General features: G+C 38.7%; 1 protein-coding gene and 1 pseudogene across 8 annotated transcripts in view; one reads left to right on the forward strand and one right to left on the reverse strand.

The window, feature by feature from the left end:
• The window catches only part of Fhit (fragile histidine triad diadenosine triphosphatase), a 1,507,501-nt gene that overhangs the window by 794,259 nt on the left and 700,143 nt on the right, over positions 1–13,099 (forward strand).
• On the reverse strand, positions 10,959–12,194 carry Rpl12-ps11 (ribosomal protein L12, pseudogene 11; annotated as a pseudogene).

Below are 13,099 nucleotides of genomic sequence, written 5' to 3' on the forward strand. Positions count from 1 at the left end.
AGAGGATTTTGGCAGTGTTTACTTGACAGCTTGTAAAAGGGGAAACTTGTAAATGAAGTCAACTTCACAGACCTTTGGGATCCATTACGGCTAGAGATGCTCTTACCATGGAATTAGCCAGGACTGTTCATCATGGTTACCAGGTGATGAGTGATGAGCTGAGGCAGGGTGTTTGCCTTTACCACACTCTTCCCTGATCTGCTTAGGCAATCACGTCCATCAGCATCCCCGGAAATGCAGAAAGGTAACTTAGCTTCCTGTTCTCCTGTCACCCTCGTCAGCCTCATGATCACCGAGGATGGTTGAATTGACCTTTAACAAATGTAGCAGGAATCTGACCCAGAGTTTCGCAGTACTCTCAATGACTGTGTGTTCTTTACATTCTTTTCAATTTTCGGAGGCAACTTTCCTCCTCCAGGCTTGGGTCTGATTTGGTAGTTGGCTGTGGTAAGGCAAACAGACTTCTCCATTGTTCGGAGGCTCATCTCTTTCCAAGCTTCCCCAGTGCCAGGTCAGTACAAGGACTGAATAGTGACCTATGCGTCAGCTAATTTTGCTTTGTCATTTTGCTTTTTTGACTGAACAGATTTCTGAATATACATTTTATCGCAGTAGCTAACAAATTATTCTATCCATTTTCACTTATATAATATAAAAGATTAAGTATGTACCTTCCCCCATTCAACCCTTTCCCTGATGTTGAACTGTTGGGTATTAACAGGTTTCCTGAGGTGTTTTAACTGTCTTTCCTAGCACTTGCATACACCTATGAGAATCACTCTTAGGTGGAAACTGGAAAACTGCCCTCAACCTCTAAGCCAAATTACACACACTACCTTTTGGGTCCACAGCCCAACAGCTGATAAGGGCTTGTTTGTTTGTTGTTTGTTTGTTTCCTTTTTTTCCCAAAGGTTAGGGTCAAAATATGAAACATATTTCTTGATAGCAAGAAATTATGGATAATACACATTTTAGAATATATTACATCAACTTGTATTAGAACTCAGTCATGTCGACATATATAATGTCTGTTTCTGCTTGAGGTATCTGTTTTGTTTTGAGGTGATGTGAGAGACTCCAACAATCCTAAACTATTTGTTTTGTTCCTTCATAGATTATTTTAAAATTTGTATTTGTTTATTTTTATGTACATTGGTATTTTTCCTGCATTTATATATGTGTGAGGGCGTCAGATCTCTTAGAACAGGAGTTATAGACAGTGGGGAGAATTGAACACATGTCCTATGTAAGAGTTTCCAGTGCTCTTAACTGCTGACCCATCATCTCTGTAGCCCCCTTTATAGATAATTTTACTGTCTTTTCATCTACTGATCTTAGAGGCAATTGAGAAGGAATATTATTACTGATTTACAGCATTTAAAAATTTGAATAATCCATCAAGTGGCCATTTAGATATTGAATTCCTTTGCCATTATCGGTTTCTTTTCTATTATAAAAATTGATGTTTTTCTAGAGAGTTCAATGTGCCATGGTTTAATTTTTACCATCCTAAGATTATAACTAAGTTACCTGTTTTCACATATGTTGATTGGTTCTTAATGTTTATTTTGCTCTATTTTATCAAGTCTATTACATTCACTTAAATGTTATAATTAATAAACAAAGAGGAAGTTAATATATATCAAATATCTATCAAGTGTTAGCTTCCATGATTAGAATGATGTAAAACATAACACTTTCTTCTCCTTCTCTCTCTTTAATACTATTCATATTATAGATGAGAGTCTTACCTATTAAATCAACTACATTTAGGTAGCTGAGACATTAGAGAGTGCTGTGTTTAAGTTTTTATTAATCACCTAATTACTTATTAATTGAACAATTAATTAATCTTGCATTGCAGGCAATAGAATGATAGGCAAGCAGGCTACCACTAAACTATACCTCCATCCCAGACACATGGTCTTGTTAATGTAGGTCTCTGCTCTTTATATGCTCCCTGTAAGACAAATGTATAATGGGTTTGTTAAACATATTGATCTGTATATTTGGTTTCTAGAACACGTAGACATTATCAGGCATCCATGGAGATACAGAGGAAATAATTGGGCTTTGTTTTTTAAGTCCTTTATCTTTTAGTACTTTAGGAGAACCAATGGAGGCCAGGAAATCATTTTATTATGATAATGTACCTGCAAAGCACAGCAGAGTGAACTTATTTTGCTATTGTGGCCCAATCCACAATTTTGCACTCTGGATCTACGACTAATTTTTTGTGTAATTGATATTGGACAAATCATTTTATAACACTGAGTGTCATTTTCCTTATCACCTAAAGGTGATGAACAATACTGTGAATGGTTAAAAGAAATACTTTTAAGCAATGTCCAGTGCAGTCCCCAGTATATAGTAACCTTACAAACACTTGTATCACTGCTAAAATTTGTGTAATATTATCCAGCTCAGGTTTTCCCTAAATAAGGAGCTAGGCTTTCTATGGGTACAAACTATGATCTTTATCCCACCAACAGTGGGGCACCTAGTTATCTCATTTATGCTGTGCATTTCTGGACCGAGCATCCTAGGAATGACCACTCCTGACATTTTCTAGATGACATGGCAAAAGACTGAATTTTCAGAATTATCAAACTATCAGCATCCTATGGCTTTCTGTCTATTCAAAACCAAAATCTACTAGGAAAGATATCTTCCTTTGGAAACCAGTTTAGTAGTTCAAACCATACGAGGCTAAGGAAAGAAAACACCATCATTTCTATATGTGAGTCAACCCCTCTTACAACAATTGTGTACTCATCTCCATTCTGCCTTTCTTATCATTGTCGATATAATACTGCATACTTGGTGGCAATTTTCTCCCTTAATCTTTTTTATCTTAGCTGTTAAATGTGCTATGATAACATCCAGTCTTTTGTATGAGATATACTGTGCTAATTCAGGAATACTTTACTGAAATAGTGTTTGATTTGGGTATTGGCTCTTAACCATTCCTGACAGCATTTCGTGTATTTCCTTAGTTTAGAAACAGGTAATAGAGGTAATGTTTCCTCATTGGGGAAACATGAACATGCCTGTTATTATATGGGGAGATGACTCAGTTGGTAAAGCGCCTGCCTCACAAGCATGAGAACCAGAGTTCAGATCTCCTGTGCCTAGTAAAAAGATAAGCACTGTGGTGAATAGTGGTTGTTCCGGCACCAGAGAAGTAGAGATAGGCATAGTCCTGGAACTCCCTGAATAGCCAGGCTAGCCAAACTAGTGAGATCCTTTCAGAGACCCCTTTCACAAAAGGCACAGAGCAATGGAGGTAGACATCCAACATTGACCTCTGGGTTTCATGCACATAGGGCTGAACATGTGTGTACATTTATGCACACAATGTATGTATGTATATATAATATATTCATATACATACCTCTGCATGTGAGTGTGTTTGCCTGCACAAATACACACACACACACACACATATACACACACAGAGAAAGAGAGAGAGAGAGAGAGAGAGAGAGAGAGAGAGCATTCCTGATTGCATTGATCATCATCTATATTTACTTCATCTTGGCTGGCTTGAGTCTCGAACAGCTGTGACCACCATTACTAACATTTATGAGGACATTCAGCTCATAATTGGTTCTTCAGCTTTAGCTTCTGCCTTTGCCTCCCTTCGGGGATATTATCTAAACCACTGTTTCTCCAAGTAGGCTTCCTAGTGCAGTGGGATTAATGGTATCACCTACCTGTTAGAACGGCAAACTCTCCACAGAATTCTAGAACTGGTGAATGGGAAGTTTGGTGGTGAGGTAAAAAAAAAATAATGTTAGCTTTTGATTTTAGCACACTGTCCTTGAGACACATCTAAACCCTCAAGATTGTTCTCACAGAGGCTTCTCTGACTTAACTGTTCACCTGCCCAGTAGATCATTGTTGTTCCTCATGGTTTGTTTTTCTAATTTACCATTACAGCTCACAGCTACTGCGTCCGGAGAGATGGCCCAGTGGTTAACAGCACTGACAACTCTTTTGGAGGTCTTGAGTTCAATTCCCTGCAACCAACTACAGGGTGGCTTGGAACCATCTGTAATGTGACCCAATGCCCTCACCTGGTGTGTCTAAAGAGAGTGACAGTGTACTCACATACATAAAATAAATATATAAATCTTCAAAAAAACTAAAACCACAGCCACATCCTTATTTTTATTTTTTGGATACTTGAGTAGTATATATTTTCCCAACCAGCTTAATTCTTTTCTTTGCAATGCATCTCTGAGCCGGCAGCAGCATGGTTCTTGGCATGTGGCAGATATTAAATAAATATTTAAGCAAATGGATGAGTGAACACTCAGTTAATAGAAAGTGACTGAGGTTGTATTTCTTCTGATCTTCACTTTTTTTTCCTTGTTTGCTGTATCGTTATTGATGTAGACAACCACACACTACCAGTTTCATAACTAATTTATCACCAGTTTATAGGAATAACTTATGAGCTACATAAAAGAGGCAGAGCAAGGGAGGTGCAGAGAGGAGAGGGAGCCCCCTGCCGTTAACTCACTCTAGAGCTCTCAAATCCTGTGGCAATGTCTTTACCCTCATAGACAGTGCAGTTGCAGAAGCGACAGCTTGTAATTCATCTAGCATGTTCTCAGTGAGGATCTACCATGTAGTGGAATGAAATTGCATGGAACTTCTTTATTGAGATCTTCAACTCCACTAGCCAAGACATACCACCTCTCTGAGATACTCCCCTTGCTGTAGTTATTGACAGGGAAGTCACCTCCTGGCCCTGTCTTTCCCTTCTCAGGAGACTTTCCTCTCTGCTTTGTTCCCCGTTCACTCATGTCTGGCACTCTTGTTCATGACCAAACTCATGTGCACAGTTCCTGAATTCGTGCACTCAGTGATACCTTTCTTAGCTGCCTACTGTGTTCCTGCTTGCTTTTGTTCCGAATGTTTTCTTAAGGCCTAGAGAGAGTTCTTGGAGTCCAACAATTTTGCCTTCAGAATTGGAATGGACTCTTCTATAACCATCAGGAAGACAAAGGTTCTGTGTAGTTTTAACTTAGTCTGACACTGCAGTGCCTTACACCTTAGCAGGACAGGACTAGAAGCAGGGTGAACTATAACCCACAGAGGCCTGCCTCCAGTCACATACTATGTAGGTATGCTTTCTGCCCCAAAGATGAAACAAAGAAGAGAGAACCAATGATAGAGACTAAGTGTCCAACATGAGACTGTATATATGTTTATGTGCTTGCATGCATGCACGTATGTGTGGAATATGAGTGAGTGTGTGTATGTGTGTCTGTGCATATGTGTGTGCTGTGTATATGAATATGTGTGTATATGTGTGATGTATGTATGTGTATGTACATGTGTATGTGTGTATGTATGCATGTGTGTGTCTCCCTCTCTCTGTCTCTCTGTCTCTGTCTGTCTCTGTCTCTGTCTCTGTCTCTGTCTCTGTCTCTCTCTCTCTCTCTCTCTCTCTCTGTGTGTGTGTGTGTGTGTGTGTGTGGGTGTAATGGGGCAGATATGGCATTTTACATTCACAGTGACTCAAAAATCACCTGTCACATGAGTAAACCTGAGTGAGACTTTTATTTTCCTCTTTAACTTCAACTTTCTAGAGTTAATTCATCTATATTATGGAGATACTCACTCTTACATGGCATGAGGGTAAAGTGAAGTTTCCCAGATGCCTTTGGTGCCCGCTGTTGATTGATACTGAATACAGTTACAGTTGTCCCTGTGGAGACTATTGGAAACCTGAAGAGTAAGGGAAATTCATGCAAAGGCCACATCAAAGTAGATTTAAACCTTGTCAGGCAAAGAAAAACATTGATTATGAAACACATTAGGGAACCAATGTAGAACTGCCTTAATGTTTTGTTCTCACACGTGATTGAGAAAATCCTTGTTAGTGTACTGTCTGGAATGTAAGCTGCCACATGCCTTTCTCGCTCTTATGAGAGTCATAGTAAGGAAGTAATAATAAATGTATACTTTTTAAAGAGAACATTCCAGCCCTAAAAGTAAAGATAATGAAGATGTAATAACTTTCCTCTTATGTAAAAGAGAACAACAGGGAAGTTTTAAGTTCAAAGATGGCTTTGTGAAATAGGATTTATATATATTTCCTAGGAACCATCTAGCAGTATTACAGACGGAAAATATAGATTTACACAACTTTGGGAATACCTTCTACTAGAGCAGTGGTTCTCAACTTTCCTAGTGTTTGACCTTTTAATACAGTTCCTCATGTTGCAGTGACCCCTGTGGTAGTTTAAGTTTGGCCTCCATAGAGTCATGCGTTTGAAGGATTGACCCATAGGGAGTGGCGCTATTGGGAGGTGTGACCTTGTTGGAGGAAGTGTGTCCTGGTGGGAACAGGCTTTGAGATCTCCTGTGCTCAAGCCCCACCCATTGTAGCACTCCTTCGCTTCTGCTGCCTGCAGATCTGGATATAGAACTCTCAGCTCCTTCTCTAGCACCATGTCTGCCTGTAGGTTGCCATGGTTCTCATCATGTCAACAATGGACTGAAGCTCTGAAACTGTGAGCCAGCCCCAATTAAATGTTTCCCTTTATAAAAGTGGCTGTGGTCATGGGGTCTCTTCCCAGCAGTAAGGGACTAAGACAATCACCAAACATAAAATTACTTTTGTTCTATTACATAACTGAAATTTTGCTGTTACAAATAAACCATAATGTAAATTTTTGGGTTTGTTCTGATGGTTTTAGGCAATCCATATGACCCCAAATGACCTACATCATTTAACCCCAAAAGGCATAGCAATCCACCGGTTGAGAACTGTTTTATTAGAGAATTCAGCATTGCCATTTCTCCAAGTTCAAGCATGCCAGCAACAAGACATCTATAGTCTTTGTATGTCGCCCCAAATAACATAATGTGTGAGGTTTATTGAAATGATTTTGAGTTTTATAATGGCTGACTGACATATTTTGTCATAACCTAAAGCACACTTTTACATTTTTATACAAAATAGACCAACACACTCTTTGCCATTTGTTATGTGGAAAATAAACAGCATTCAGCTGAAAGACGCAACCCAGGAAGATCAGCCAGCTCCCTGCCAGCGGGTTTAGAATGCATTATACACAGTAATTACCAATGGCCCTGTAAACCCTACAGTGTTTGGCAAACTCCTCAATGTTTTTGTAAATGGCTCTGTTCCCTAGAAGTCTGTACTGCCCTCATGTAGCAGCAGGGTTATTGTCCTCCTGGACACATTAAGTGGATTATTTTCTTAGTCAGGGGAGAGAAGGTCATGAAAAATAATGTTCAGTTTTTCCCCCGCAGCAAACGCTGAGCTATTTAATAATGTTCAAGTGGAAATGAGAATGAGGACTAGCTTTTGCTTCTTAATAGAAATCAACTGTGATGAGGAGGAAGCTGGGCAAACTGAACCCATTGGCCTTAGGAGCTGATGGAAGCCTTTCTTAACTCATAAAGGATGCTGGCATCAGAGTTGTGCGTGGTGTGGTACTTGGGAGCTTATGGCCCCAGGATTCCTCACCACTGTATAAATACATCAATCCATTTTATGTACCTATATGAAGCTGATGCTTACCCCATCATCTCTTGCCAACTTAGTCTCTTTGATTGACATTTGGTATACAACCCAAGCTTCCTGCCTTTTTCTGGATTTTACAATCAATGAAGGAAAAGAACATTTCCTCCAAACATTTGCAAAGGCAAAATGTTTGAGTCTGTCCTCTGATTACTCCATATTGGGAAGAGAAAGGTGTTGGTTGTTATGTTTGGAGAGATCACCTAAGCAAAGACAGTGCATATGAGCAAAAAAGTAAGATTTTATGAAAAGCTGCTTAGTATTTCAAAAAATTAATTTTAGGATCTCGAACCTTCCGTGTTTCTTGATTTTTTTTTAAAAAACAAAGCAATCATTTAGCTTACTAATTTGTATTATTAGAACAAAATGAAAGCTATAGTCTTCACCGTACATAGGAAAAATTGACTGTACTATTTTTATACAATTCTGTGCATAGTAGCCAATATGTATTTAAAGAGATTTCTAGCAAAATACGTTCTATATATGTCACCTGTTTTAAAATCAAAGTACAGTCTGAAAACATTAGATGCTTATCTTGTCCCAATAGATCATTTAAAATGCTTTCTTGCTTTTTCTCCCCTAAGACCTTGTGAAAATTTACTGATAATTACAAGAGAGGATTAAGTTAACTCCTGTCATCTTGAATATAAAAATGTCCAATGTAGCCACCTAGTCTGTCTTCTTTTTCTCTTAACTTAGACCGTCTCTTCTTTGGTCCTTTGTGGAACTCCTCATGTGTCCTGTGACATATTGGAGGATCGTTTGGGTATATGCCCAGGAGATATATAGTTGAGTCCAATTTTCTGAGGAACCACCAGACTGATTTCCAGAGTGCAATCCCACCAACAATGGAAGAGTGTTCCCTTTTCTCCACATCCTTACCAGCATCTGCTGTCACCTGAGTTTTTGATCTTAGTCATTCTTACTGGTGTGAGGTGGATTCTCAAGATTTGTATTGATTTGCATTTCCATGATGATTAAGAATATCGAACACTTCTTTAAGTGCTTCTCAGCCATTTAAGATTCCTCAGTTGAATGAAGTCTCTGTTTAGCTCTGCACCCCATTTTTAATAGGGTTATTTGGTTCTCTGGAGTCTAATCTCTTGAGTTCTTTGTATATTTTGGATGTTAGCCTTCTATCAGATATAGGGTTGGTAAAGATCTTTTCCCAATTTGTGGATTACCATTTTGTCCTATTGACAGTGTCCTTTATCTTACAGAAGCTTTTTAATTTTATGAAGTCCCATTTGTCAATTCTTGATCTTAGAGCATAAGCCATTGGTGTTCTTTTCAGGAAATTTTCCCCTGTGACAATGTGTTCAAAGTTCTTTCCCATTCTCTCTTCTATTAGATCCATCATATCTGGTTTTATGTGGTGTTTATGTTCTTGATCCACTTGGACTTGAGCTTTGTACAAAGATATAAGAATGGGTCGATTTGCATTCTTCTACATACTCACCACTAGGTGAACCAGCATCATTTGGTTGAAAATGCTGACTTAATTCCACTGTATTGCTTTGGCTCTTTTGTCAAAGATCAAGTGACCATAGCTGTGTGGGTTCATCCTGCTGATCTGGGCATGGGAGTTCTTTCCATCTTCTGGAGTCTTCTTCAATTTATTTCTTCAGAGACTTGAAGTTCTTGTTACACAAAGTTTCACTTGCTTGGTTAGAGTCACAGCAAGCTATTTTATATTGCCTGTGACTATTGTGAAGGGTGTCATTTCTGTAATTTTTTCTCAGCTTGTTTATCCTTTGAGTGGAGGAAGCCTACTGATTTGTTTGAGATCAGGTCCTGCTATGCTGTCTGTACTGTACTTTGACTTTGCATTTCCTGCCTCACCTTGTCACGTGGATAGCATGCTGGGTAAAAATCTACCGCTCAACTATAGTCCAGTATCTCTGGTGGAATATAAGTCTCTGCATAGAAAAATCACGATATCAACAAACAAAAGTAAATAATTACTTTCCCTCCCCCATTTTTGATCCATTTCATTTCCTTTTCTTACATTCCAATCTAATGTCATTTATTTCTTGTGTGTAAGTGTTTTGCCTATATGTATGAATGTGTACCACAGTGTACCAGATGCTACTAGAGGCCAGAACAAAGTGTTTGGTCACCTGAAACTGAAGATATGGATGGTTTGAGTTATTATTTGGCTGCTGGAAAACAAACTCAGGTCCTCTGTAAGTCCAACAATGGTTCTTCACTACTGAGCCACAGCTCCAGCCCCAGTTATTTTGATCTAAACTTCCAGTATTATGTATGCTCAACAGAAACACGAGATGCCCGTTCTCTTATTTCTGAGTTTTACCAGGTTAGGAGTGGCAAAGATGGGTTTTATTGTGTTGGAATATTTTCTTTCTGTGTCTGCTTTATTGAAAGCAAATTTTAATCATGAAAGGATATTGAATTCTGTCTGTACATTTCCTGCGTCTCGTAAAATGATTATATGAAGCACAGTATAAATGGATTTGCATACAATGAGTAACTCTTACATTCCATAGGGTAGATTTTTAAATATTAATTTTATTTTTCATCATGTGTATATGTATGTCTGTGCCATGAGTGTGTGGGTCCTGGAGAGAGCAAAGGAGGATATTCTCCTAACTCGCCACAGGTTGATTCCAATTGTCTCTTCCTTCTTTGGTCAGATAGGTAACATGTTGATAGTTTCCACTTATCATAGGTTATCTAATCCGTTAGGGTGTAATTGTTTCAGAATCTCCTATAATCTGCGTTATTCCTACAGTATTACTCCTGTTGCATCTTCTTTCCAATTTCTTTAATTTTCTCTCCTGTTTTATAATTATTCTGATGGAAGATCTGTTGACTTTGGTTATATTTTCAAAGAGACACCAAGTGCCTCCAACAGGTGGAGACATTTTTATAATATCCCTTTAAGCTTCTCATCGCCCTTGTCTTTTCCTTGGGGACTCCCATACTGTGTACATGTTGGCGGTACTGCACACAGCCATTATCCTCCTTCACCTCCATTCTGTCTTCCTTTTCTTCCAGCTTGCTGGTTTGAAATGTCCTGCTATCGTCTCTGCTAACTCTGTCTTTCACGTGACTATGTCTACTATTAAGTGCCCTATTGAATTTTATTCTTGACCTTTACTATATTCTACAGCCGTGGAATGTCTCTCCAGTCCTTTATCATACTTCTATTTTGTTATCAGATTTATAACTTTATACATGTATTATTTCCATGCTTTCATTTATCTGCTCACGTGTTATTTCTTAGAATTCCCTATCTGGACAGGATTGTTTGCACATCTGACCTTTAGAGCCTCTTTTCTCTCTTTTTTTCTTCCTTTCTGTTTGTTTGTTTGTCTTTTTTTTTTTTTTTTTACCAAATGGTCTTTTATTGAAATGTCTTCTCTTGTCACTACTCAAAAGCTGGACATTCCACTGTACCACTGATGTTGTTGTTTATGATGTCATGAGATGGTGGGACTCACATTGCAGACCACAGGCTGTGCAGTCCCCAGGATCTCCTGCAGACTGATGCTGCATTTGTTGGCAGTGCTGACAATCTTATCAACAGTGACATTATCACTGTGCTTAATGTTCTATTTCTATCTGTCTCTTGGCTCCTTGAGGGCTTTTATGATCAGGCCGAGGGCACCACCTCATTGGGACCTGTCTGGTTGGAGTGCTCCATCTCACTCTAATGTGAGCTTTCCAGTCGCTTATTACCTTGGGAATGTCATCACCAACTTTTTGTGGAGACGGACCCAGGGGACCTCTCTTGGTGGCCAAGGCAGATGTGGCATCAACCTCACCTCAGCTATACCTCAGGTATCTGCTTTTAATCTCATTGGACTCGAGCTTGGGCCAGCAAAGTGGAGGCCACCATCAGTTGAGCCTGGATTTGGGATGATTGGAGAGAGTTTTATGCTATCACCTCCCCGAACTGAAAGCTGATATTTACTAGGCACATGCGTTTCAAACCTGATATTCTATGAAGCTTTTTGCTTTCCTGTCATTGATTTTCCACTACTTGTTAGAATTATTAAGAATTAATATGGTACTTTTGCTGTTATTTGTTCATTTTTTTGTTGTTCAGATTCCCCATGATTTGAAGTTGAATTTAGAAACTTGCTTCATATTTAATGCTCTTTAATCTGTTAAACTGATGAATTATCTCTGCTTTGAAACATCGTGAATATTCTTGATAGTGCTTCATATATTGACTGAGGAGAAAAGCTAGAAAAATAGAAGTTTAATACTGTATTGGATGACCTAAGATGACTAAATGCATTGCTTTGTTGGGAAAACTGAATGTTTTATATTATTAGTATATTTTTGATGTTAATTACTGTTTATTTGTTTTAACTGTGAAATGAATTGTTTTTGAGTGATAAATATCTCATATATATGTATATACATATCATTTCATATATATATATATGTATATATATATATAATTTTTTTCAAGCCCATGCTCTGATAATGGGAATTGATCTTCTTTCTGAGGTCAGATGCCAGGGTAGAACTGAATCAATATTAAAGTCATATTTTTTTCAATTTATATAGTATCAATAACACCATTAGATCTTAGGAAATGCCAAATTGATAAACAGATGGTCATTTGGCCCAGAGGACTGACTTCACTTTGCATTATCAGTTCGTCATCTCAACCCCTGACCCTCCTTTTCTTCTATGGGTCTGCCTGGCTTAATCTTTTTTATGTTCCATCATACCGTGACTCTTCCTTGAAACTTTTTTTCCCTTCACTGTCTTTCATCCATAAGATTCCTCAAATGTTCTTCCCTTTGTGTATCCAGACTCACTGGCTTTTACAAGTAGTAGACTTTTAGGCTACGCATTTTCTATAACGCAGAGCTACCATTTAATACAATAGGTTCCTGGATTGAGCATTCCAGGAACCATTTGAAGATGCAATTTATTTGGAATAAAAAATAAAATAAAACAATAAAATACTCATGTTGGAAAGCAAAGTTTGTCCTCATTTTAAAATTCACTCTCAGGGGAGGAATTGTGTGGAAATTTGACAGCATGTCCAAGATATTTAGTTGACTCGAACACAATGGCTTAGAATGTAACGGACATAGCTTACTTGAAGTGAATTTTCTAGAATAAATATGCATTGCATTTCAGGGAGATGCTGTTGAAAGACTTGAGATATTTCCCCTTGGTGTTCTTTAAAATGAAGCATGTGCTGCCATTGGTAATTCCTCTGTTTCTCTGTTTCTGATGTTTGAGAGTTGAAACCCGAGTAACTCACAGCAGGTTCAGCAGATCCCAGGGCTGTTTCTGTGGAACTTTCTGCCTATCAAAAATTCACCAAGGGTCCAGGGACTAAGCCACTACCTAAAGACTATACATGGACTGACCCTGGACTCTGACCCCATAGGTAGCAATGAATATCCTAGTAAGAGCACCAGTGGAAGGGGAAGCCCTGGGTCCTGCTAAGACTGAACCCCCAGTGAACTAGTCTATGGGGGGAGGGCGGCAATGGTGGGAGGGTTGGGAGGGGAACACCCATAAGGAAGGGGAGGGGGG

Source organism: Rattus norvegicus, chromosome 15 (genome assembly GCF_036323735.1).
Source record: "Rattus norvegicus strain BN/NHsdMcwi chromosome 15, GRCr8, whole genome shotgun sequence".
Classification (NCBI taxonomy): domain Eukaryota; kingdom Metazoa; phylum Chordata; class Mammalia; order Rodentia; family Muridae; genus Rattus; species Rattus norvegicus.